The 25,710-nt window shown below is 39.2% G+C and overlaps 1 pseudogene; it reads left to right on the top strand.

The window, feature by feature from the left end:
* Positions 1-25,710, top strand: part of LOC122684184 — a 193,482-nt pseudogene that overhangs the window by 161,775 nt on the left and 5,997 nt on the right.

Here is a 25,710-nt window from a genome sequence, read left to right as displayed (position 1 = left end):
TTTGTGCTCTGCTTTGAAATACTACCTTTTTTCTCGCCCCTTTTAGAAAAATTGTTTATTTTTAGGGTATTAAAGCAATAAAACTTGAAGAGTTAAAACAGTAACATTGTATGATGTGAAATGAAATCACCATAGCTTGCAACCCAGAAAGGTTCCTAAAAGTCCAAGAAGCCCGAGCTAAGTACTCCTTAGAAATACATAAATCCAGGTATACTTACCTGTCTTTCATCTCTTGGTCATCATCATTACAGCATTTGATTGAGGATTAAGGTAAGGCAGGACTGAGAACCAAGTTAGAGGCAAGTTGAGAAGCAGTTTGGAAGCCAGGTTGGTCAGAAACTGGGGAAGCAGGTCAGTTGAGGGGGTTGCAGGAGCATGCTGTGTGCCCTCCGGTGAGACAGCCCAGGTCAGCATCTGCTGGCAAGAACCGCTTGGCTAGGGTGTGAAGTGTGGACTCAGATGAAATCACCGGATGACTGTAAGACATGAAATGTAATATTAGCCATAAAACTAATATACTGTACTACTAGGGGTGATAGGGCAGTTCAGTAAATGGAGTAAACCTTTAAGTAAACTGGAGCCCAGAAGTTGGCCCAGAAAATGCTGACAGTCCTGTTTAATTGCAATATATTAAGTGAAAAAGAACTAAAGAGCCTCTTGATGAAGGTGAAAGTGAAAGAGGAGAGTGAAAAAGTTGGCTTAAAGCTCAACATTGAGAAAACCAAGATCATTGCATACAGTCCCATCACTTCATGGCAAATAGATGTGGAAACAGTGGCTGACTTTATTTTTCTGGGCTCCAAAATCACTGTGGATGGTGATTGCAGCCATGAAATTAAAAGACGCTTGCTCCTTAGAAGAAAAGTTATGACCAACCTAGACAGCATACTAAAAAGCAGAGACAAAAGGTCCATCTAGTCAAGGCCATGGTTTTTCAGTGGTCATGTATGGATGTGAGAGTTGGACTATACAGAAAGCTGAGTGCCAAAGAATTGATGCTTTTGAACTGTGGTGTTGGAGAAGACTCCTGAGAGTCCCTTGAACTGCAAGGAGATCCAACCAGTCCATCCTAAAGGAGATGAGTCCTGGATGTTCATTGGAAGGACTGATGTTGAAGGTGAAACTCCAATACTCTGGCCACCTGATGCAGAGAGCTGACTCATTTGAAAAGACCCTGATGCTGGGAAAGATTGAGGGCAGGCAGAGAAGGGGACGACAGCGGATGAGATGGTTGGATGGAATCACCGGCACAATGGACATGGGTTTGGGTGGACTCCGGGAGTTGGTGATGGACAGGGAGGCCTGGCGTGCTGCGATTCATGGGGTCGCAAAGAGTCGGACTCCACTGAACTGAACTGAACTGAAGTCAGTATGTTGGCATTAGTCTCCTCCTGTCAGATGATTTCTTAGTCACTACCCTCTCTCTGATATTTTGACAGGGAAAAATCATTTATTGACAGTTTGACAGCATAATTTTAACACTTTTAGGCTTCAGTAATGCATCTTGTTTGTCCTAAGTGGCCTTTATTTTCATATTTTTAACATCTGCAATTGAGATGGATCTCACGATTGATAGAATGTTAGGTTGGAGGAAAAGTAATGTTCAGTGACCTGGTATTTTACAGGTTTCCTCCTGGGAGTGTTTATATTAAGACCCCAACTTAAATTTTTTTAGCCATCCTTTTTCCACATAAGTCTATCATGCTGTCAAATAAGTTGCAATTTAAATTGGTAATATAAAAGTGATGGGTCTTAAAATATAACTTTAATGATAACCCCTAATCATAAGCTCAAGAATATTTCTCCTGGGTTAAAACATTCTTAAAGATTGCTAGAGAAGTAATTTTAGGAAGAATTCACATATAAAATGCACAGTAATTTCTCAAAATACCTCTAACATTACTGTGTGTGCTTGTGGGAGAGGGGATGAGGGGAAGTGTGGGTGGTAATGCTTTGCTTCAGAGTTGACAGTCTTACCTTTGTGACAGTGAAGAGTACGGTAGGTTTTTTTCATCGTCTCCTTAGACTCTTGGCAAAACAGTTAATGGAGTGTGCAGAAATATTGTGTGTATGTATGAGTTTACTGTCTAATGGCTTACCTGTCAAGTCTGTTATAAAATAGTGATGTAGTTTTCACTGGCAAAAAGTGCAAGTTGTATAGAAAATTGTTATATAGGCTGTAAACAGAAGATTAATATTTTCTGAAAACCTCATGCAAATTGACAGCAGTAAGGCCCTGGTATGTTTAGTATGTATGAATGATAGGCAGCTCACCAAAGTGGAAATGATGCTGATAATTATGGGAAAGTAGTAAAAACTGTGTAATCGAAAGAAATACAGATTAGATCTACAGTGCTGTTCCTTATTTATATTAGTAGAACTTCCCCCCCGCCTCTCAACTGTACAGAGCAGGGGTCGGAACTAAAACTGTCATGATTGGTAGTATTATACATTAATGTGGCCCCACCTTCTTCAGGAAGCAGTTTAGCACTGTACCTTGAGCCATGAAAATGATCTAACCTTTTGGCTTAGACATCCCACTTTTGAAGATCTTTGCTAAGGAGATAAAACCATTATTTATTTAAAAAGCTGTATAACTATAGATGAAAAGTTTCCTCATCAAAGAATAGAACGTTGTAAGTACCTAAACCCCAGCAATAGGGGATTGGCTAAGTCCAGCACAGGAATAACGCTTGATGGACTGTTGTGTATTCATTAAACAGTAAATATGCAACAGTGAGATGTAGAAGGGTTGTTAGTAACAAGAAGACATAAATTATACACTAATTAGAGCTTTTTCTAATGTATAAGGAAAACAACTAAAAGTAAGGGTTGTAAGTCTGTGGGTTAATTTTTAAATAGGGTCATTTTGGCTCATGCAAATTTTTGTTCATGACATTTGTTAAAGGAATGAGCAAGTGACTTTTACCTTTCCCCACCTTCATTGTGATCATCAGTACTGCTGGTTAACCAGGTCTCTTTCAGTTGCAAGTTTGAGAAAATGTCTCAGAATAGCTTAAATTAAAAAATATATATATTGACTTTTATATAACTGGAGTTGAATGAGTAAATTAAGCAGTACTTGACCCAGGAGTTCAATGACCTCACAGCCTATCTCAGTTCTGCTGTCCTCTATTGATCTCTCCTGAAAAGCCTTTCCCCTCATGATGGCAAGAGGAGTGTCCAGCAGCCCCAGACTAGCTAAGGGTCCTAGGGCACCCCTCTGCCTTCTTCTGCTTCTTGGAAAGTTCCAGGAAAGCTGTGATCTGTCAGTCAGTTCTGGGTCATGTGCCCACCCTTGAAACCTCTAGGGTAGGGTAGGGGGAGTGCCAGCTCTTTTCTGATCACTTGGGCAAGTTTACTTTTTTCCTGCATGTTGTCATTTCTTTTATCCCAGCCTTCTTGATTTCTATATATAGATCCGTAGTAGCACATCATAGCATACCTGTAACACACCCTGGTTTGGCAGGGGTGTGTGTGTGTGTGTGTGTGTGTGTGTGTTTGGCAGGGGTGTGTGTGTGTGTGTGTATGTTAAAGCTTGCTTCTCTTTGATCCTGACACTTATTTTCCCTGGACTTCCATTGACTCTTGTTAAATTTTGCCATTCCATAAACCCTGATGAAAAATATGGCTACTTTGCAAGCATTTCTGCTTATTTTTTAGATTCCAGTGTAGTCTGTTTACTTTCTGGTACAAGTAAGTAGTCATGAATCCTTTCAGAAGCCTTAGGTCGAAAGTCTGTGCCTGTCAACTTTGTGTATAACTGAAATAATTTATTTTCCCAGTGTCCCACTTTTCAAATCTGTAGGGGGGAAAAAACTTTAAAATAATTTTATGGGTCTTTTACATAAAACTGTTGAGTAGAATATTTTCTCCAAAAACAGCTTAATAAACTCCAAATGCAGTGAAGGAATTTTCACGAAGAACAAAGCAGTCGGTTTAGCTATGTAAATTTCTAGTGCTGGCAGTAACAATTAAATTCCCATTAAACCAGGAAGTCCCAAATTACTGTTCATGCAAAATTCTTTCTTTGGGGAAGAAAAGGCTTCTAGGTAGATAACATTTGTTAAATGCTGGGTCAGACAGAATTCACTATGGGACTGGTTAGTTTTTATTTATTTTTTCATTTATTTTTATTAGTTGGAGGGTAATTACTTTACAATATTGTAGTAGTTTTTGCCATACGGGATGGGGAACACATGGTTAGTTTTTAATATATCAATGTGTATATTCTTTTGATTCTCAGCGATAATGTGTAAATCACGTTGACCACCAAAGTCCCCTTTAAAAATAGGCCAATTATTATGTGGTTTGGGAAATGCTGCCTTAACTGTTGCTCTTTAAAAATCTTGGTCCAGTTTCTTAAAAGATTGTTTAATTGGTTTGAGGTGGACTTCACTAAGTAACTGCCCATAGGGCTTTTACGTTTGTTTTAAACAACAACCTTACTGTCCAGCATGGCAGCCTGTGCTTGCTTGATATTTCTGCCTAAATAGAAGACTGTCCCACCTTGGTGCAAGGTGAACTGCCAGCAGACCCACCTTTTTTATGTAGGTATGGGCAAAATTTTTTTCAAGCAGCCCTTTGATGTGCTCCAGGAAATACTGTTACTGAAGCCCTCTATTAATCATGCAGCATGAAAGGAAGAAGTGAGAGTTTAGCTTTGGAAATAGAGGGCAAAGTTAAAACTCACTATCCTGGAAGTGTTCCTATGGATCAGAACATTGAACTCTTATGTAATCCTCTTAAATCTGCCATGATGAATAGCCCCTAGATAAACGGCAGCCAACTAAATGAGTTGGTTTGTTGAGTGTAGTTGGAATTAGCCATTAGATTGTCTGAAGAACGTTTGCCAAAAGCAGCTCATTTGGTTATAGCATATTTGATTGATCTGGTATCTGATAGTAAGTGACTACAGCATAACTTGCTTCTTGAGACTTCTTGAAATGTGCTAGTAATATCAGCTTAAAGAGAGGTGACTGAATTTTTAATCAATATGTAGGAGGGGAATCACATACATGATTTGCCTAAAAGTGGCATAGATTAAGTGCAAGTTAAAAAAAAAAAAAAAGCCTAAGACATAGCCCTGGTTTTATTCCACATATATGGAGAATTTCTACAATTTTTCTGTTTCCCAATAGAATTTTTGTATTGTTGCCTTTACTACAGTTTCCTTCTTGTCATTACTAAACGCTCTTCTTAAGACTATTAAACTTGATTAAAATCAGCGTGTAGCTGTTTTAAAAGTCATGTCTTTTTCTACTCAACTAAATTGTCACACCTTTTTCTTTTTCCTGTGCAGACTTAGCTTTGGAATCAAACCCTTTTGACCACCCAAGGGCAAGCACAATTTTCCGGAGCAAATCTGAAACGGACGGTAAGACAGTGTTTTCCCCCCCTGAGAAAAAGATTGAAAACTGTTTTTGTTTTGTGTATTATAGGAAGATACAGAAAAGCACTTAGAATGGTTTAATTTTTTTTTTTCATATGTGATAATATTTTAATATGTGATGTTTTATTTTAATATGTGATGATACATTTTTCATTTAGGTGTCACTGTTTTAATGAGGAAAAACACCCAGACCATCTGTTTATACACTTTGCTATTTCTTTATCAGCAGTCAGCTTGCCACATGATTTAGTTGTGGTCTGTTTTTCCATGCTACTTTGTCCTTTTCCTTTCGCTCCAAGAGCACATGAGGTAAAGATGAATGACACGGTTTAGGTCACAGTTAGGTCTTCATAATCAGTTGTTATGTATGGGAGTCGAGGCTTGTGATTTCGGCACCATTTTGCACAGTGCTCAACCGGGTGAACCTCTCTCACATCCAGATTCATGTGAATTTTTAAGTTCTTTTAAAAGTTCTTATAAGAACTTTTAGCTCTTCAAAGTTCTTTCATCCTGATGTAGTGCTGGGTCAGGGTAATCAGACCAATGTGCCTGCCATATGGGATTTTCCAGAAGGTTATCCTCAGTGTGGGAAACCTTGTGTAAATTTCCAGTGTCCTGCTTGTTTTAAGATGAGAATCAGAAGTTTTTGCACTCCTGCTTGTCTTGCCTGCTTGTCTTCCTTAATATATGTTAAATCCTAGTTTATTTGCTAAAAAGCCATATATGATCAGGTTTTTCGGTTGTTTATGAGAGCAGGAATACCAGAAGTGAACGTTCTATAATATTTGAAGTAATGCAGCACAGTAAAAAATAGAGGGTTCTTTTCCTCTTTTATTTTCATTAGATTACTGGTTTTTATCAAAGGGTCTGTCTCAGGAACAGCCAGACGGAAGAGGGCCAGGCATGGGGGCAGGGCCCAGAGTGTACCACATGTTCTCCAACCTGGGAGCTCCTGGGGTTTCTAGTTTGCATTTTCTTAAAGTGTGTGTACTTTGCCTTGAGGCAATTATTTTTAGTTAGGATTACTGTATTTCTCAGTCTTTTCCAGACTCCTGAGCTGCTCACACTGTAGAGAGACGGTGGAGAGAGTAAAAGAAACACTCTCCCATGCCCCTGTCTCTCCTCAGTCTAAAGGAATTCGTGCTTGTGATGCCATGGGAAAGTGTATGGCCTAAGACCCTCTTTGAGCTTATATTCTTCTGGCCTTTGTTGGAGCAAAACAGTTCTATGTGCTGTCGATGTATGTTCAGTGAGGTCAGCACGTATGTTAAAATTTATAGATTACTTTCCAGTGTGTAAAGAACCTGTATTTTTTAAGTTGGGTGTTTGAGTAGGTGACCAATAAGTGGTTCGGGATGCTTCCAGAGACACGGGTGCTTGACCAGAAACTGGAACTTGGAGTTGTCATCTGTTAATCCTGGTGACTAAAGTACATGTAGAACTAGAAAATACTACATACTGTGCAGCTGGTAAATTTTTTTATCAGCTAAATATCTCACCTGGCCTAATTTGCTTTGTCCTTTTCTTTTGTAAATGGAGAGTCTTTGATTTGTACCTAATACAGAGTATCTGTTAGTATTAGTCAAATAGTAAAACTAAGTTTTTAAATATTATTTATAGGATTCATTTTGCTGGGTGGTTTAAATTATATATTTTGTTGGAAGTTATTTTAAAAAACAGAATGAAATTTTAACTCATTGTGTATATTGGTAATCCATCAGATAATTAGTGACTTATTTTTCTATGGTAGTTTTATCAGAATTCATCAGTTAGTTTTTTTTTTATTCTTAGTGCGAGAAAAGAGGAAGAGCAACCATTTAAACCATGTGAGTAAATAGTTGAAAAGTTAAGAAATCAATAGTTTGATTAATTAAAAGTATGTCTGCCATGATTCCTAAAAAGTATGATGGATCCAATACTGTTAGCATTTAACCTCTTATTTATAAAATTTCTGAATCTCTAGTTCCTAATTATCAAGTATATTCAGAAAGGTTTTTGACTTAGTAGTACCCTTTTTTTTTTTAAGGGTCCTGACATTTAAGTTAAATTTCAATAATATGGTTATAGCATAAAGATCTACCTTAAATTCTTTTGCCTTAAATTTTTTATCTTAGTTTTTAACCAAAGTAATAAAAGTGTAATAGGTAATTTAATTTTTAGCACCGTCCATTGACTTCTTGGCACAACAGGTGAAAGCTTAACCTCCTCGTCCACCGTGATTTTATTTCCCTCCTTCTGGTCCCTTTACATGCATCAGTTTTTGTTAAATCGGAATCACTGTTTACTTTATTATGACTAAGCAAGTATTGTTCATTGCTGAGCCATATAGTTCTCTGTGCCACCTCCTTATACACCTTTCATTCTTTTTCTTCAATATTAATGAAATCTGAGCACTTCTACACTTCTCAGGATAATCCAGTTCTGCTTTTTCTAGCAAACATGATCTCACACAGCCCAACATAGTTGAGTAGCTCCCTGGCCAGTCTCCCTGTTTTCACATTCTTCATTTTTGTTCTGTGGAATTAATTTCCTGACTATATTCACTCTAACAGCTATTTTTTCCCCCAAATGTTGTAACATTTGTCACATGCCTATCAAAAATATTTACCATCCAGAAAACCACATCTGTTCCATTTCTTCTTGGAGACACTCTTCGCCAACCTTTTGTCTTCCTACCTCCTACATACTAATGATTCCTGGACTAGCTCTGTGCCTGTTTTCCTGGGATATCTATGTGAAGTCACCTGGGATCTCACATCACTGCTCTCTCGTGTTGGATCGCCTATGTCCTAGATTCTGTTTCCCTCTGTCCTGTTTTACTGGAGCACATTTTCCTGGAAAAAGGCACATGAGCAAAAATTTTATAAAGACCTAGCCTCTGTGAAACTCCTTCTATTTGATACAGTGTAGAATTCTAGGTCGAAACTAATTTTTGCAGTTTTAGAGACATTTCCCTCTTGTCTTCTCATTTACAGTGTTGCTCTTAAATCTATTGAATTTGATACATTGTATATTACCAAGTTAGTCTTTTCTCCATTCCTTCCTCCTGTGGAACTTTGTAGTACCCTCTGTCTTTGTGGGGTTTTGAAATTTCATAACATGGTTTGGTATAGACCTTGTCACGCTATTGGGGCATTTAAACATGCAGAACATCTTTTCTTCTAGTGATTTTTTTTGTGTGCTGCTTTGGTATTTTCTATTTTTTTCTTTTGGATTCCTGTTAGATGTTGAAAATTTTAGAGCAATATTTCTGTACAGATTTTTTTCCCCTTCTGTTTTCCATTTTGTCTTCTTGTCCTACTTCATGGAGGTTTCCTTGACTCTGCTCTAATCCTTCTATTGAATATATTGTTTTGTCTACCTTATTTTTTAGAGTTCTCTTCCATCCTTTCATTCTTTTTTTCACTGATGCAATTTCTCATCTTTCTGTAGATGTTGAAGATTTTTTTTTAAGTTTTTATTTGCTCCTGGATTTTTATCATTCCCATCAGTTCCTTCTCCCTGCTTTGATCTGTGACTTCTTGGAGGTTTCCCTCAAACATGTGATGGTCCCTCGCTGTCTGTTAAGATCTAATTGGAAGCATCACTTTGCTAACTGATAGACCTCACTGCACGGATTTGGCGACCACGTCTCTGAATTTTGAACCTGCCTTGGGTTCTGTAAGCCAGATTGGTTTTGTTGTTCCTGGCCCAGTCACTCTGTAGTTCCAAGGTTGTGCTTCCTCTGTTATGCCATGTCAGTTACTACTCCTTTATCTCATTTTTTCATCTTTCAAACATCAAAAATCATCTGCAGTTTATCCTGTCTTGGGTACAGCTTTTTTGACAAAATACTTTTAATTCTAATGAGATGATATCTCTGAAAGAAGGTGGGAAAAGAAGTAGATTTGTGGTTGGTCCACTCAAAGTTGGATTTATACTTTGAATGTAAATTCTCAGTTTAAAAGTTTTAATTCAGTATAGTTAATGATACTGACTCAGACAGTACTTTCTATTATACCTACAATTAGAATACTGCACATTTCTACTAAGGCCTTGATAAGAATCCTGTTCAGACTACTCATCCTGCCACATTGGCCATTAACGTGCAGTAATGTGGATGGAGTAGTTTACACTCATGCACTTCTTGTTGTTTTGTTGCTAAGTCAGACATGACTCTTCTGCAACCCCAGGGACTGTATCCCACCAGGCTCCCCTGTTCATGGACTTTTCCAGGCAAGAATACTGGAGTGGGTTGCTATTTCCTTCTTCAGGGGATCTTCCTGATTGAGGGATCAAACCTGCGTCTCCTGCATTGGCAGGTGGATTCTTCACCCACTGAGCCACCAGGGAAGCCCCACGCTAATGCATAGAATATTACAAAATTTTAAGTTAAAGTCTTAATAATTATTAATAAACACATCTAAAGCTTGTGGAAAGGGGAAGAAAAAAGTGAATTTCAGCTTAATTTTTTTGATGGGTTAAACTCAGAGGCAGTAGGCAGGATGGGAAGATTCACTTGGGTGGAGGCAGAATTTCAACAGGTGCTTGACTTTTAATGATAAGTTTTGGGGGGGATTGTTACTTATTAGTCTTCCAGTATGATGATTTTCTAGTCTTTGCCATTAACACTGAAGTCTACTAAGTAAGCCTTTTCCCTTCTTGTAAAGATTGTAGAAGTCCATCTGTTCTGTCCTTAGCTCTGAATGAAGGTAAATACTCTTCTTCATTGAACATTAAACTATCAGTGAGTGGGTTCTGCTGTTTGATTTTTGTATTTGCATTTTATATCATTAATCTTTGTCAGTGTAGTTTATTGAGGTTTTGAGCCAGTGATGATAAGGCTTTAATCATAAAGGACAGTTACCTTAAATTTTAAAGTGAGATGAGGGGAAAGTAACCTGTTGGCAGCTAATACATCCAGGCTTTGCTCAGAGGCTTTAATTCTGCCATCCTTTAGTGAATAGTAGATGCCAAAAGTTTGAATCGCTTCAGGAGTAGGCCTGGAGAAGCGTTCACTATTTCTTTGGTAGGATCTAGCCAGTAGTCTGTAGGTTACTGATAGACTAAATGAGCGCCCGTAGTCTGTAGGGCTACGTCTGATTAAACTTCTTAAACGTTTCAGCACTAATATTTCCAAAGATAAACAGATATAATTCATAATAAAGAAAAAAGTTTTAATAGAGAAAAACGGGATAAATGTTACCCAAAGCCAAAGCTCTACAAACTAGTCTATATTTTGGTGCATTTTCTTACTATTTTTATTCCCCTCATAGGTAGATTTTATAGTCAGAACTGACTTTTACTGTGTGTAATGTGTCATACTCTTAATAGTGGTGACCTTTTAAAAGATAACTTCATTTAGAATATAACTATTTGAATGAACAGTTTTCATGCTGTGTCTCTTTTGAGATTCTGAAATTACACATTAACCAGATGGCTTAAGGAATATATGAGTTTCAGTTGAAATCATTTCTAGCTTGAAGGAGAAATTCTCCCAAATAGTGGTACTTTTCAGGTATGTTATGTGTAGAACTTTTTGTTAATAAGGAGTAAGTGGCCTTGCCATAAAATACCTGAAACAAGCAAAACGGTGGCTTATACACCCATTTGGATAGTTCTTATTATTGGCTACTGGCAATGTTTATTTAAATGCTCTGTATTTAAAAAAAAACATTGACTAGACTTTCTCCTTGTTTCACCTTTGATGCGTTTGTGGAGGACATGGATAGAGTGTGACAGCGTGGTGAAAACTATTTTAATAGAAGGAAGGAAGGCTCATCGGAATTAGTAAACAAAACCCAAGAAAACCAAGTGTTAAAACTGTTTGTGTTCTGTGGTATTAAAGAATGCTATTACTCAGAGCTACTGACAGTGACTGGGATTTGATTATTGGCCTTTACTTAAAGGAAGAGAATTGTCCTCACATAGTTCAGGCTGTTTTAGTATTTGACTATGGCTGTGTTTTGGGCTCTTCACAAATAAATGGATACTTCTAAAGTGTTTTAAAGATAGCTTGTTCTCTAGAGGGTCTGACAAAGCTCTTTGTCACCTACCCAGCACCACTGCAGATAGTTTGAATGTGTATCATTAGCATGATTTACCTTCCAGTTGTAATCGATCTTAAATAATTGGTCAAATGCTTCTTGATTCCTAATTTGTCCCAGATTCTGTTCTCAGCAGCTGGAGGAGGAGCAGTAAGAATCTGTCACCTGGAGGAGCTTGTTTGCTTACTTAGGAGGGGGATACCAGGCAAGCAGTTGAGACCATGTAACAGGTGGTGAAACAGAGGTGTAAGTGTGCAGAAAGGTAGAAGTTTGGTGGTGTGGCTGCTGGCTGAGGTTTGCTGGAGGTCGATGGGGTCAAGCTTGCTGGGACAAGGAGGAGGAAGAAGCCACTGCAGGCAGAGAGCAGCATGTGCAAGGCAGCAGAGTGCCATGATGAGTGGCAGATAACATGTAGAGTAGAATTAATAAAACTGTGAGATGAGTGGAAAGTATTCTCTGAGGCTCTCCCTTGTGTAATATAATGGCAGTCTTACTTAACCGTGAAATTCTCAGAGCTGCTTTGTCTGTTTCTTGGCTGTGAGAGAATCTTAAAGCTATACCCTTTCATCCTCCAGATAAGGAAACTGAGGCTCAAAGAGATTTATGGCCTTCAGGTCACTAGTGATAGAGCAGCCCTGGCATGCCCAGCCTCTGATTCAAAAACGCTTGTTTCCTCACACTGTCTCCCAAACTAATACATTTATGATTGGCGTTCATTGACTGCAATGAAATGCTCTCACATCGATATTATATAAAGCATTGCATTTTATTGTAGTAAATGAATAGAAATAGAAATCTCCGCTGCATTTCATTGCTTAAGGAAGAAACACTGAAGTCTTACTAAAAGCTTTCTCATTACTATAAAGGCAATTTATAATAGGTGCTTTCCAGGTTCATTTGTGGGTCCTTTTTCAAGAGCAGCAGTTTATACCACATTTCTCAGATCTTGCCTGTGGAAGTGAGAGTACAGAGGTTTCCCATGGAGCTGCACGTGATGCCACACTCAGCAGTTCATGGAGTATAAGGAAAATCTTAATGCTTTATCGTTTGACATTTTAACCAAGGAAAAAACACACTTTTATAGGTTTAACTTACTGTGACATTTTCTTCTATCTCCCTTCCCCTTCAGGTATCTCCAAGGAAGCTTACTAAAAGGTATAGCTCATGCCCAACCATATTTCCAGATGACAGCACAGTCAGCGAGCCTAATCTTAGAACCACAATAAAATGGTGAGTACAACTAGGTTGCCAAGGCTGAGTGGCAGACCCCCTTCATGCTGAAAGCATCCTCGCCATACATTATTTCATTCGTTTGGTTTGTCCTTTTCAGTGATCAGGTTAAGAAACTGGTGTCAACTCTATGTTGGCTTCAGGGACCTCTCAATATGAGTCTTCAGTTTCCATGTTAATCATAGAGTACATGATAGAAGGGAAAGTCAGTTAGCAAGTGAGAAATCCCAGGAAAAATGTAAACCTCATTTGATTCATTTCTATTGTTAAGACAATGTTGAACATAATGAGAAACAGAGGTACCTGTTTATTGTATGTTTCTAGAAAAAAAATTATTTCTTTATGAGTTGGGAGAGTCCTACAACTATGTATACTAGTTTGGAAGCTACCATTAGAAGAAGGAACAGCTTGTCCCCTATTGGCACTGAAGTGAATCTGCAGTTAAATTTAACTGGACTTGGTCAGATTTATCCCACCGTGCATTTTTTTCCTGCAATATTTCTGTAGGAAATTTTACTTCTCCTTCCTCTCCCCCAAAGAGGGGGAAAATATATCAAAACCGTTTTAAGGGGCATACTCTCAAGCTTAATTTCTCCATAGATGAAATTTGTTCAACTGAGATTTTAACTTAATAGACACATTAAATTTTTGTTTTTGTTTTTTAATTTTTGTTTATATATGTGTATCTCTAACACACTGTATCAATCAAAGCAGAGAACAAAAAAAGAGATGAAGTTTCAGAAACAAGGCTGTGGCCAGGCTTATACTTAAGAAGACACGAACAGTGTTACAATGACGAAAACTATTCCTCAACTTCTGGAAGCCCCTCATAGTCCACAATTGGAGATGCACAGTTCAAAACGCCCTAATCATGGGAATGTTCAAGTTTATTTAAGAGAGAGAATTAAAAACGAAACAGGATGCAGACCTTCCTGCCTCCCTTGGGGTTGTCCATGGAACATTAAATAATGTCTTCTTAGCATATGAATGTTGACTTTCCAGAACAGTTTGGGAAATGCTACTTGAAAATATTAGTATCCTAGTTTCATTCTTTTACAAGTGGTTGACCAGCTTTCCCAGCACCACTTGTTAAAGAGGTTGTCTTTTTTCCATTGTATATCCTTGCCTCCTTTGTCAAAGATAAGGTGTCCATAAGTTCATGGATTTATCTCTGGGCTTTCTATTCTGTTCCATTGATCTGTCTTTCTGTCTTTGTGCCAGTACCATACTGTCTTGATGACTGTGGCTTTGTAGTAGAGTCTGAAGTCAGGCAGGTTGATTCCTCCAGTTCCATTCTTCTTTCTCAAGATTACTTTGGCTATTCGAGGTTTTTTGTATTTCCATACAAATTGTGAAATTCTTTGGTCTAGTTCTGTGACAAATACCGTTGGTAGCTTGATAGGGATTGCATTGAATCTATAGATTGCTTTGGGTAGAATAGCCATTTTGACAATATTGATTCTTCCAATCCATGAACACGGTATGTTTCTCCATCTGTTTGTGTCCTCTTTGATTTCTTTCATCAGTGTTTTATAGTTTTCTATGTATAGGTCTTTTGTTTCTTTAGGTAGATATACTCCTAAGTATTTTATTCTTTTTGTTGCAATGGTGAATGGTATTGTTTCCTTAATTTCTCTTTCTGTTTTCTCATTGTTAGTATATAGGAATGCAAGGGATTTTCGTGTGTTAATTTTATATCCTGCAACTTTACTATATTCATTGATTAGCTCTAGTAATTTTCTGGTAGAGTCTTTAGGGTTTTCTATGTAGAGGATCATGTCATCTGCAAACAGCGAGAGTTTCACTTCTTCTTTTCCTATCTGGATTCTGAAACTAGAACACTTTCTAACACCATACACAAAAATAAACTCAAAATGGATTAAAGATCTAAATGTAAGACCAGAAACTATAAAACTCCTAGAGGAGAACATAGGCAAAACACTCTCCGACATAAATCACAGCAAGATCCTCTATGACCCACCTCCCAGAATATTGGAAATAAAAGCAAAAATAAACAGATGGGACCTAATGAAACTTAAAAGCTTTTGCACAACAAAGGAAACTATAAGTAAGGTGAAAAGACAGCCCTCAGATTGGGAGAAAATAATAGCAAATGAAGAAACAGACAAAGGATTAATCTCAAAAATATACAAGCAACTCTTGAAGCTCAATTCCAGAAAAATAAATGACCCAATCAAAAAATGGGCCAAAGAACTAAACAGACATTTCTCCAAAGAAGACATACAGATGGCTAACAAACACATGAAAAGATGCTCAACATCACTCATTATCAGAGAAATGCAAATCAAAACCACAGTGAGGTACCATTACACGCCAGTCAGGATGGCTGCTATCCAAAAGTCTACAAGCAATAAATGCTGGAGAGGGTGTGGAGAAAAGGGAACCCTCTTACACTGTTGGTGGGAATGCAAACTAGTACAGCCGCTATGGAAAACAGTGTGGAGATTTCTTAAAAAACTGGAAATGGAACTGCCATATGACCCAGCAATCCCACTTCTGGGCATACACACTGAGGAAACCAGATCTGAAAGAGACACGTGCACCCCAATGTTCATCACAGCACTGTTTATAATAGCCAGGACATGGAAGCAACCTAGATGCCCATCAGCAGATGAATGGATAAGGAAGCTGTGGTACATATACACCATGGAATATTACTCAGCCGTTAAAAAGAATTCATTTGAATCAGTTCTAATGAGATGGATGAAACTGGAGCCCCTTATACAGAGTGAAGTGAGCCAGAAAGATAAAGACCATTACAGCATACTAACACATATATATGGAATTTAGAAATATGGTAACGACAACCCTATATGCAAAAACAGAAAAAGAGACACAGAAGTACAGAACAGACTTTTGAACTCTCTGGGAGAAGGTGAGGGTGGGATGTTTCGAAAGAACAGCATGTATATTATCTATGGTGAAACAGGTCACCAGCCCAGGTGGGATGCATGAGACAAAGTGCTCCGGCCTGGTGCACTGGGAAGACCCAGAGGAATCGGGTGGAGAGGGAGGTGGGAGGGGGGGATCGGGATGGGGAATACGTGTAAATCTATTGCTGATTCATATCAATGTATGACAAAACCCACTGAAAAAATAAATAAAATTTAAAAAAAATATATTAGTATCCTTATCATTAATTTTACTTTTCTGTCTTAAAAGTATAATTAGCTTATAAATTTAATTTAATTTTTAATGTGCAAGGCTTTTTATTTTTTAGCTATTTAAATGATCAGTAACTTCTAACTTTAATTAAAAACAACCAGTTCACAATCATAATAATGTAACTTTCTTATAATATTAGTTTCGGTCAAATCGTATTTCAACAAAAACTGAGCCCCATTGCTCTTTAAAGTCCTGAGTTTTGGCACTTCTCTCGTAATCACTGAATGTTTTTATTCAGCCAAGACTCTAAATCTGTGGGTTAAAAACTACTCTCACTGTGGCTAGACTCACAGCTTCTTTTGAATTCAAAAGAGCCTGATGTTCCAGTATATAATTCAGAAGTAGTTTTAAAGATTAACCTTGCTCAGACAAGTAGGTTTCATGCTTTTTATTCTCAACCTAGTCTTAGTGTTTGGAAATAAAGTAAATTTTTTTCTCATTAAGTTTTAAAAATGACCATTCACATTCATTATTGATGAAATAAAGGTTTACTGAGAAAATTAATAGGGCAAATTGGCTTTTAGGAATGATCTTGAAAAATACGATGGGATTAGTTTTCATTTGGGGTAGGTGAGCCTTATTAGAATCACTTGTGCAACTTTTTCAAGATGTATGTCTCTGAACACATACATGAATTCCACCTTTCCTCCCTGCCCTCAAGACACAGTCTGTGGGTCTATCTGCCTCTCTGTCCCTGTGTCTCTTTCTCTCACACACACACCCCTTTTGACAAGCTGAGGAATGATGTGTGAGGCATGATTTCATAGACAAAAGCATCCTGAGAGATTCTGATCTTAACCCTGACTCATTCATTCCTAGACTTGGCTGCACGTTGCAGTCACCTGGGGAGCTTTAAATACAATCCTGTTGCCCAGGTCGTACCTAATGCAGTTAAATCAGAACATTTTGAAGCAGAAGCCAGGCAGTGTTTAAAGCGTCCCGGGTAATCCAGTGTGCAGCTGACCTTGGGAACCACTCTCTGCTTTGAGGGTAGGAGAAAGAGAACTACTTCTGATAACTGGTGGGACGTTGAGTAAGTCAATTTTAAGCCTTGATTCTCTTATTTGTAAAATGGGTTAAGTATCATATTAGGTTCAGTTGCCCTTTTTATCGTGTAACTTTTAATTCTGTGACTTTAAAATCAATTTGAAGAAACTTTGAAGCACTATAGAAGTATCCATCTTTGATGCTAACAGTGTTACAGGCCTTTCTGCAAATGCTAAGATTCTATAGAGGAGTTACAAAATTCAGATTTGCCTTCTCTCTATTATTTTGAGTTTCATTTTAGATACTGAGAACAAAGGGAAGCAAATAACTTAACCAGAGAACCCCTTAATTGCCTAATACACAGCATCTGTGAATAACTTAGGGCTATAGTAGTGTAAAAACTATCTGAGGACTTGTACCTGTTGGTTAGTTAATACTTTATTTAAAATAATGTGGAAATACCTGTCATTGATAGTGTACTGTGTTGTATTGTGCTGCCTTATTAGCAGTGCTTATTTCAGGATAACTAGGCCTATCATCAATTTTGTGACTATAAAATTTTGCTATTAAATTTTCTAATAATTATGTGTGAAAGTGATTTTAAATCCATTTTATTTGATATGGAGCACTTGTATTACTTACTTTTAGAGAAATAATGGAAAATAGATGTGTTAGGGGGACCACCGAACGGAATCAACTGAAATGCAGTGCCTAACAAAAAGCCACACGCACAAAATCTGTATGGCTTAAATTTAACCATGTGGATAGATGATGTAACTTGTATGGGATGAAAGATTCTGTGCATAGAAGGACAAATGACCGGGGAAATATGTAAGAATTTATATATTATAATAATCAACCCAAACATGTCTTCTAAGAGCACATCTATATTTTGGGTCTCCTAATTTTGCTAAAAGCCAAAGAACCTAAAACATGGGGGATACCACCTATGGGTACTGCTCTGAATTAGGGGGTGTGGGGGCCACCGGGCATCTGGATGGTCTTACCTCTCTACCAACCCTTTAAAATGTCTTCAGGCCTAATGTGATAAAAACCAATTATTACAATATTTTTTTTTCCTCCACAGGGTGAGCTTAGAAATATATAACCACATAAAAAACAGGTGAGCTCTTTTAAAACCTGTCTTGTTATTCCAGCTAATTAATTTACACAGTATCAAGTTTAGTGTTAATAACAATGGACAGTATTAGAGTAAGCTTTTACTGTTAGGAGTCCTTTCATTACAGTATTGAAGTGAATCATTTATTTTTATTTTGAGACTCTTAATTCTTTAAGTTTTATGTGGTTTACATGGATATTTACTGTATTAGAAATTGAAATTTAAAATTTAAAAAATTAAATCCACTGTATGTGAAAACAGGCTTTCCTCAGCACTGCTGAAGTTCTGAGCCGGATGAGGCTTTGGCGTGGGGTGCCACCCTGTGTGCCGCAGAGTGTTTAGCAGCACCCCGGCCTCTGCTCTGTAGGTGCAAGTAAGGTGTTCTGCTTCTCTCCACATTAGGACAGGAACACTGTCTCCTGAGGGATGAGATCACCATCTGACTGGGGACCCCAGTGTTTAACATAAGTCATTTTTTTAATGAAAAATAACCATTTTCCACAACAAAATAGTGGAGAGGATAGTATCTCATTAATAGGAGACAGTTGATTCTCATGTCAACATTGTCTTCAGTCATTTGCTTTGAAGAAGCAATATGAAGATCCAGCTACATGCAGACATATAGTTGGGAAAAGGTGAATTTTTAAAGCCTTGAGATAATTGGACATATTCTTTGATACTGTCCCCAAAATCCACATGTGCCAGTTTATTAAATTAGTTAAGATGGAGTTCCAAGTCATTATCAGTGAACTTGAGGTAGATACTATGTTAAATTAATGCCCATTGATCTGTCATGCATACTGAGTGGATCTTTTTATCTGTACATGATTTTATATTATACATTGTCATTTGCAAAGTATTGGTTCACATGTCTTCAGACAGTGTCAAAAACTCACTCTTGTTAGTATCACTACCAGTCTTATCAGGAAAGTCTTTAAGTATTGATAAATCAAGCTCACCATAAATAACACACTGGAAGGTACAAATTTTCCAAAAATCCTAATATTTTTAGCTTGATGGTTTGAATTTTATCATTGGCAACAAATAGTTTAGAGTTTTCTTTGAAGTGACAGGCTCACTTTGTTCATTTTTGAAAAAATGACTGTCAATTGGCGTTTCATGAAAAAAGTGGTTTAAATATGATGTTCTAGGGGGAAGAAAGTGACTTGGTTACCAGTAAGTTACAAATGCTCTTCCTTAGCACAGCCATATTTCAGTCCATACAAGCGCTTAATGCATACTTTCCGCTTACTCAGAATATGAAGAAGAAGAGTAAAGGTTTAAGAACACTTAATTTTTACTCTTTCATCATGGATGTTCTTAAGTGAAGCAGATTTTTTACATTCATTTGGCCAGGAATAAGTGAATGACTTCTAATTTAGTTTCATACCACTGCCTTGATTCACACTCAGAAATGAGCAATTTTACCCACTTTTGCTTTTATACAATCATAGTTAAGTGTCAAACAGGGTAAAGGCAGGTGATGTCTTGGTATTCTTATAAAACACGTTTTGACCTCTTGGACTTACAGGATTTCTGAAGAGGGGCCAGGGGAGATTCCTATAGAGGCCTATAGACCACATTTGCAGAACTACTGTTTAAATGGGCACAGTGTAGTAGTGTGGTGGAATTTAAAAGAAAAAGCCTGGTCTCTCTTAAAAGACAATTAAAATTTTTAACTCAAACTATTTAAAAGAGACAAGAAGAAATAAACAATAAGAATATAATATGAAGAACAAAAGCGGGGTGGAGACAAGAAAAAATCATGAATCTCATATTTACATTCATTGAAGTTAGAAGACTTTATTGCCTACTACTACCACTTTATAAAATGTTCTTGTATATTCCATTGTGAGGTTAGTGAAGTGGAAATGTATTGGTCTACGAACATTGCCTGTTAGAAGGGGTCTGTGTGGGTAAAGGCAGCTCTGGCTGGTTATAGAAGAGATTTCATGCAACTTGGTGTGCTGAGTATAAAATAGGTCAGAAAACCTTTCTAAGGGCAGAATCCAGGAGAATATGTAAAACTGTTTGCTTTATTAAGGTTAAGCTTCCTCTACTCCTCTCTCTACTTTTAGCAGATATTTTACTAAGCTAGTAACTCCTGAATTAATTTTTAAAATACACATTCTTATTTTATAGAGATTCTAATAGGTCCTTGGACATTTTTGATGAGAGATCACATCCACTCACAGTAAGTGTCACTTTTATTGAAGGTGTATTTTTCTCTTATTACAGTTGTGTTTATTTCATGCTGATTTGCTTTGAAATTAATTACTAGAAGAAAATTATTGCCTCCAGCTCAAAGCCAAGATTGTCTTCCTTTAAGTCTTCTTCCCCCACCCCATATTATGTCAAGTAATTTTACCAAAAGCATGTTGTGTCAGGGGTGTGACTGATAAGAACCAAGTTACGCTTTGTATGACGAATGAGCAGGTAAGTAAACATACACAAGCAACAGAAAATGTAGGTTTTTAAAGGATGATTTTCCATAGCGTCACACAATATAAACATTTCCTAACACATATGTAAGACCTCTAAGGAGAAAATTTAAAAACTGTTTAAATTTTAAACTAATTAAAATGACAGGGTTTAAAAACTCACTTCTTCAGGTGCTCAGTAGACACATGTGACTGGTGACCGCTGTGTAAGAGAGCACACTCTTAGAGCCTCTGGTTACAGGACACTGGAAAGGTGTTTTCATAGTTGACTGCAGAAAAGTCTGATGACGTACAATGATCAGCAAGACTTTGAGCCTAAAAATAGTTTGCATTTGGTTAGAATTCTTTGGGGAAGAAGGTGAAAATACATTTTCTGAGGTTGTGCTTGCATTTTTCTTTAATGAATGGTAGTGAGTATTGAATCACTATGGTACTTTAGGATCCAATTGTTTATATTTAAAAGACTACAAGATATGTCACCTAGTCAAAATTATTTTAAGTAGCACGTGGGCCCACGTGTGAAGATTGCTATCTTGAGGGTACTTTTAAGTATTTTTCTTCAGTGGATACTTAACACTGTGTTTTTTCTTCTTTCAGCGAGAAAGGGTTCCGGAGGAGTACTTTCAGCATGATCCTGAACCCAAATACATCTACAGATTTGTGTATGCTCTCTTCAGTGCCGCCCAGCTGGCTACTATTAAATGTGCAATAGTGACTTTGGTAATATATTTTTCTCTTAATAGAAGCATCTCTAGAAATTTTTTTCTTGTACAGAAGGTATGGGCCTGTTTTTCAAATGAAAGTAGGTTCCTGAAATGATCATCAGAACTTTATTAAAGAGAAATGTATCAAAAGGAATGAAAACATACAGATTTGAGCTTTAGTAATCATCATGATTTAAAATGTTGCCACTGCTTTTCTCATCACAAAACAATTGATGTTAAAGGCAGCAGGAGAGACTTCTGGTTTCTCCTTCCACACCTCAGGATGCATGCACACACAGGGCACACAGGCGCACACCGGCAAAGTGTGCTGGGTGGTAGGATGGAGGCGATCACTGAACTTCCTGGCCCACGGCAGGTGTAGATTCAGTGTGTTTCTGAGTCTCAGGCTGTGTTGCCTAGGCAGTGTGATGTGTGTCTTGATTGAGACTGACTGCCTTCACCTCCCTGACCTTGGACGACAGTGTTAACCATCTCTACTGTCCCCTGGTGCCGGCGTGTGAAGGTACCCAGGACTGGGGTGTCAGCAGTGCTTGGAAAGGCTTTACTCAGGTTAGCCTGCCGAGCTCCAGCTATGTGAGGACCTTTCTGTCATCCATACTGAATTCCTGTGGTAAGATTTCATCATTTGACTAATACATCATATTCAGCTGAGAGGTCGTTGGGATTGCCTAACTCCTCCCTATAGCAAACCCATAGGGGAAGGTCAGCTGCATGGTCTGGAGGGAGGGCCTGCGTCCACCGCTGCCCGCGCCCCTGCAGGCAGAGTGTAGGAGAGGAGGCTTCCCCTCAGTGGGCCCGGGTCAGACGCAGGCCTTTTCTTGGAGCTGCGAGCCAGGTACAGGGCTCAGTTGGCATGTGCTTGAGAGAGGCGGGAGTGGCGCTGGCACGTGGAGAGCTGGGAAATGCAGGCAGGAGAGGGTGTGTGGGTTGGAAGAGGGGCATTTCTTTGTAGACAAGTTAAGCCCGATGGACCTGTGAGACAGCAGAGTGACAGTGTCTAGCAGTCATTTGACTGTATGGGATTGGAGCCCGAAGCTGAGCAAGAGGCAGGGAATTACGTGTAGCTGTTCAAATGCAGAGAAAGTACGTTAAATAAAAGTTGAGGAGAAGATAGATCTGTGGGGACTGTCAGCACTCACAGGACACATCCCCAGAGGAGTGGCCGGAGTGGTAGGAAACCCAGGACAGAATCAGAAGAGCTGCCAGGAGAGCTTGAAGAAGGAGAGCATGGTGCACGTGCTGAGTGCTGCCAAGGAACTCCTTAGGGCATACATGGGCACCAGATGCCTGCCCGTGTCACGGTTCTAAGTGCTGGGCATAGAGGAGAGTTCTTGCCTTTCTGAGGTAAGTATAGCAGACATAAGGGTTTTGTTTTTCTCTAGTTTTTATGGAGTATGGTTCATTTACAGTGTGTGTAAGTATCGGGTGTACCACAGAGTGTAAGACTTTTTAAAATGAGTATTTTTAAAAAGATGACTGTTTGAAGTAGTAGTGAAAGCTAGAAAGAGAAAGCAAGGTAAAGGGATGGAGAGATTCGAGGGGCTTCCCTGGTGGCTCAGACAGGAAGCAGTCTGCCTGCAGTGCAGGAGACTTGGGTTCCATCCCTGGTTTGGGAAGATCCCCTGGAGAAGGGAGTGGCAACCCACTGCAGTATTCTTGCCTGGAGAATTCCCCATGGACAGAGGAGCCAGACGGGTCCATGGGGTCACAGAGTCAGACACGACTGAGCGACTTAACACATGCACGCTAGAAAGACCAGGAAGAGCCTCTTTACAGAGGTGAGATCTGAACCAGGACCTGGCTGGACTGAGGAAGATGAGGGGCCTGAGAGCACAGGCAGGGGGCAGAGCACGAGGCGCAGACAGGAGCGGGTTCTGTGCTGAGGGGTCAGCAGGGTGCCGCTGTGATCAGAGTAGGGAATGAGGGAAGGCACAGGCAATGAGGGCACAGAAGGACGATGGCATCTCACCCAGGGCCTCGTGACTAGCAGGCCACAGAAGTGACCTGTTTGATGGGAGAGCCCTGGCAGATGTTGAGCAGGCCCGTGAAGTGCACTTAATCTGAGAGGCTCTCCTGGCTGCTCTGGGGAGAACAGACTGTGGTTGGCTTTCAGTGGAAGCAGAGAAGTTAGGAGGCAATGGCAGTGATAGAAGCCAGAAGTGACGGACAGAAGAGCAGAGCCGGCAGGTGACCAGTGAAAGTGGAGATAAGAATTCCCAACAGATGGTAGTGAGATAACTCAAGTGGAGGTCTTTGGTCCCGGCAGCCAGGCGTGTGGCAGTGTCTCTCAGCTCTGAGGGCAGGCCTGGGGAGTGGGGCGCTGTGATGAAGAGTGCTGGCTGTTTGTCATGAAGGCAGCAGTGACCATGCCTCAGTAGTTTCAGGGGGGCAGTGGCGGCCAGGGGCAGACTAGATGGGCTAAGGAGAGGATGGGTCATGAGGAGCCAGTGTCAGAACATTTCCTGAAGGAAGTGTTCTAAGGGGTGGTGACGGATGGGCTGAGAACATGTAAGAAAACATTGGAGAAAATCTCTGACAGAGAGGGGGTTGTTCAAGAAGAGATGAATTGTGGGAACAGTGTTCTGCAGAAATGAGAGGTGGGACTGACTTCATTCATAGAAGAGTTAGCTTCAGGGAAAAGAAAGAAGTGTAACTTCCACTGAGACAGGAGGGCAAGTGGTGTAAATGAGACCAGGTTTGCCTTTATAAAGTGAAGCTGAGAGGAAGCTGAGGGACTGCCCCTAAGGCTGAACTGCCTCTGTCAGTGCCATAATACAGCAGAGGGGCGGACCCTGCGGGAGACTCGTTCTTGGAGAGTACTGGCGCGTGTGGAGTTCTCTGGGGAGTGGGGTGCAGAAGTTCACTAAGAGTATATAATCTCAGTAACCGTGTTTGAAACACAATTGAGTTTGGAGAGCTTTGGCAGATCGGAGCTGTCAGTCTGATAACGGGACATTTTTCTTTTTGTCAAATGGCATATATTTTCTTCTGCAGAGGTAACACCATCACAACTTATGTCTTTAGTCTTTACTCAGCTGTTAACTTGGTCTGGTTCTTTATAGAATAGCCATTTGACACATATAAAAGAAGCCATGAAGTCATCTCACAAACTACCTGGCAGATTTAGAGGAGCCCCAGGGATTCAGACATCGGCAGCTCTTAACCACCTTAGAACCAAACAAATTGACTAAGTTGCAGAATATGTAAGACCAGTGAGTTATGAAATAATGGAGATGTGAAAAATCGGGGTGTGAACAAAGAGCTCTTTGTGCGTGAATCTTCCCTGAAGAGGCCCTGAGTGTAAAGCACAGCTGCTCCGTGCTGCCTGCCCTGTGGGGCGCAGCAAGGAGGCTCCTTGACCTGGGAGGCTCCTTGACCACCAGTTATTATCTTCAAGTTCACCCTCTGAAGAGAAGATAAAGAAATGCTCAGTCTTACCAGAGTTTTACATACTCAAGCTTTATGTAAAATTGCCACGTACCCACCACCAGTATGGTAGGTACATTGCACACGGTAGGCACTCAAGCATTTACTGAACGGTTGAATCAATGCTGGGCCATACGTGCTGCCTTTTACAAGTGGGAAGGTAATAACACAATGCCTGTCTTTAGAATGCTGAGATGTCCTTTCATTCCTGCGACCAAAATTGGGTTGGAAATTCACATGGGCAGAGTAGAAATACCAGACTGACAGAAATATTTGCCTTACAACGGTGACCTGGCCTTTGGCCTTGGCTGGCCAAGCAAAAGTCTCTGTAGAACCAAAGAATAAAAGATATGTTAAAAACAGATGAAACCTATCATTCCTAACAATTCTATGACAGCTTTTAAACTGAACTAAAATCAAAGGTCAGTCCTCTACTTTTGCAGGTTTACTTAGAAAGGCTTTTAACTTATGCTGAGATCGACCTTTGCCCCACTAACTGGAAAAGAATTGTTTTGGGAGCCATTCTTCTTGCCTCCAAGATTTGGGACGATAAGGCTATTTCGGACTACTGCCAGATCCTAAAGGACATTACACTTGAGGACATGTGAGTTTGTAAGGTTACGGTGAACTGTCTAACCATTTTCCAATACCTTATTTACTCCCATAAAGTTTACAGCTTAAGATATGTTACATTTTAAGAAATGTTACATTGTGCAGAGAGCTGAATTAGGTATAAATATAAAATTAGACTTCTTTCTGTCTAGCTGTAGTATAACCATTTGTATTTCCCATCATTAATTAGTTAAATCTTGGTGTGTTACTGTTGTAATATTCTGCTTGATAAATTGAAATTACTTTTCTGGTGGTTTTTGCCATTTTACAAGCTCACTACCAGAACAACATGATGCAGTAAATAACTTCACGTCTTTCTTAAAGCTGTCTACCAGGTCCAGTCTGTTTTTAAGAGACACATGTCTGGCCTTGGAAGTTAAGTGGTCACTGCTGAGATCTTAGCACCTCCAGACTACTGAGGTTATAACTTCAACTTGAGTCACACATTGTATGTTTGTTTTTGCAGGTCTTTTCTTTTGTAATCTGAGGTTGTCTCTAAGGTTCTGTTGTTACGGAAACCATGATGTACAGATGACCAAATAGAAAGGTTTCAGATCTCTGTGTT

Source organism: Cervus elaphus, chromosome 26 (genome assembly GCF_910594005.1).
Source record: "Cervus elaphus chromosome 26, mCerEla1.1, whole genome shotgun sequence".
Classification (NCBI taxonomy): domain Eukaryota; kingdom Metazoa; phylum Chordata; class Mammalia; order Artiodactyla; family Cervidae; genus Cervus; species Cervus elaphus.
The sequence above is the reverse complement of the archived record's forward strand: the minus strand, read 5'-3'. Positions and strand labels throughout refer to the sequence as shown.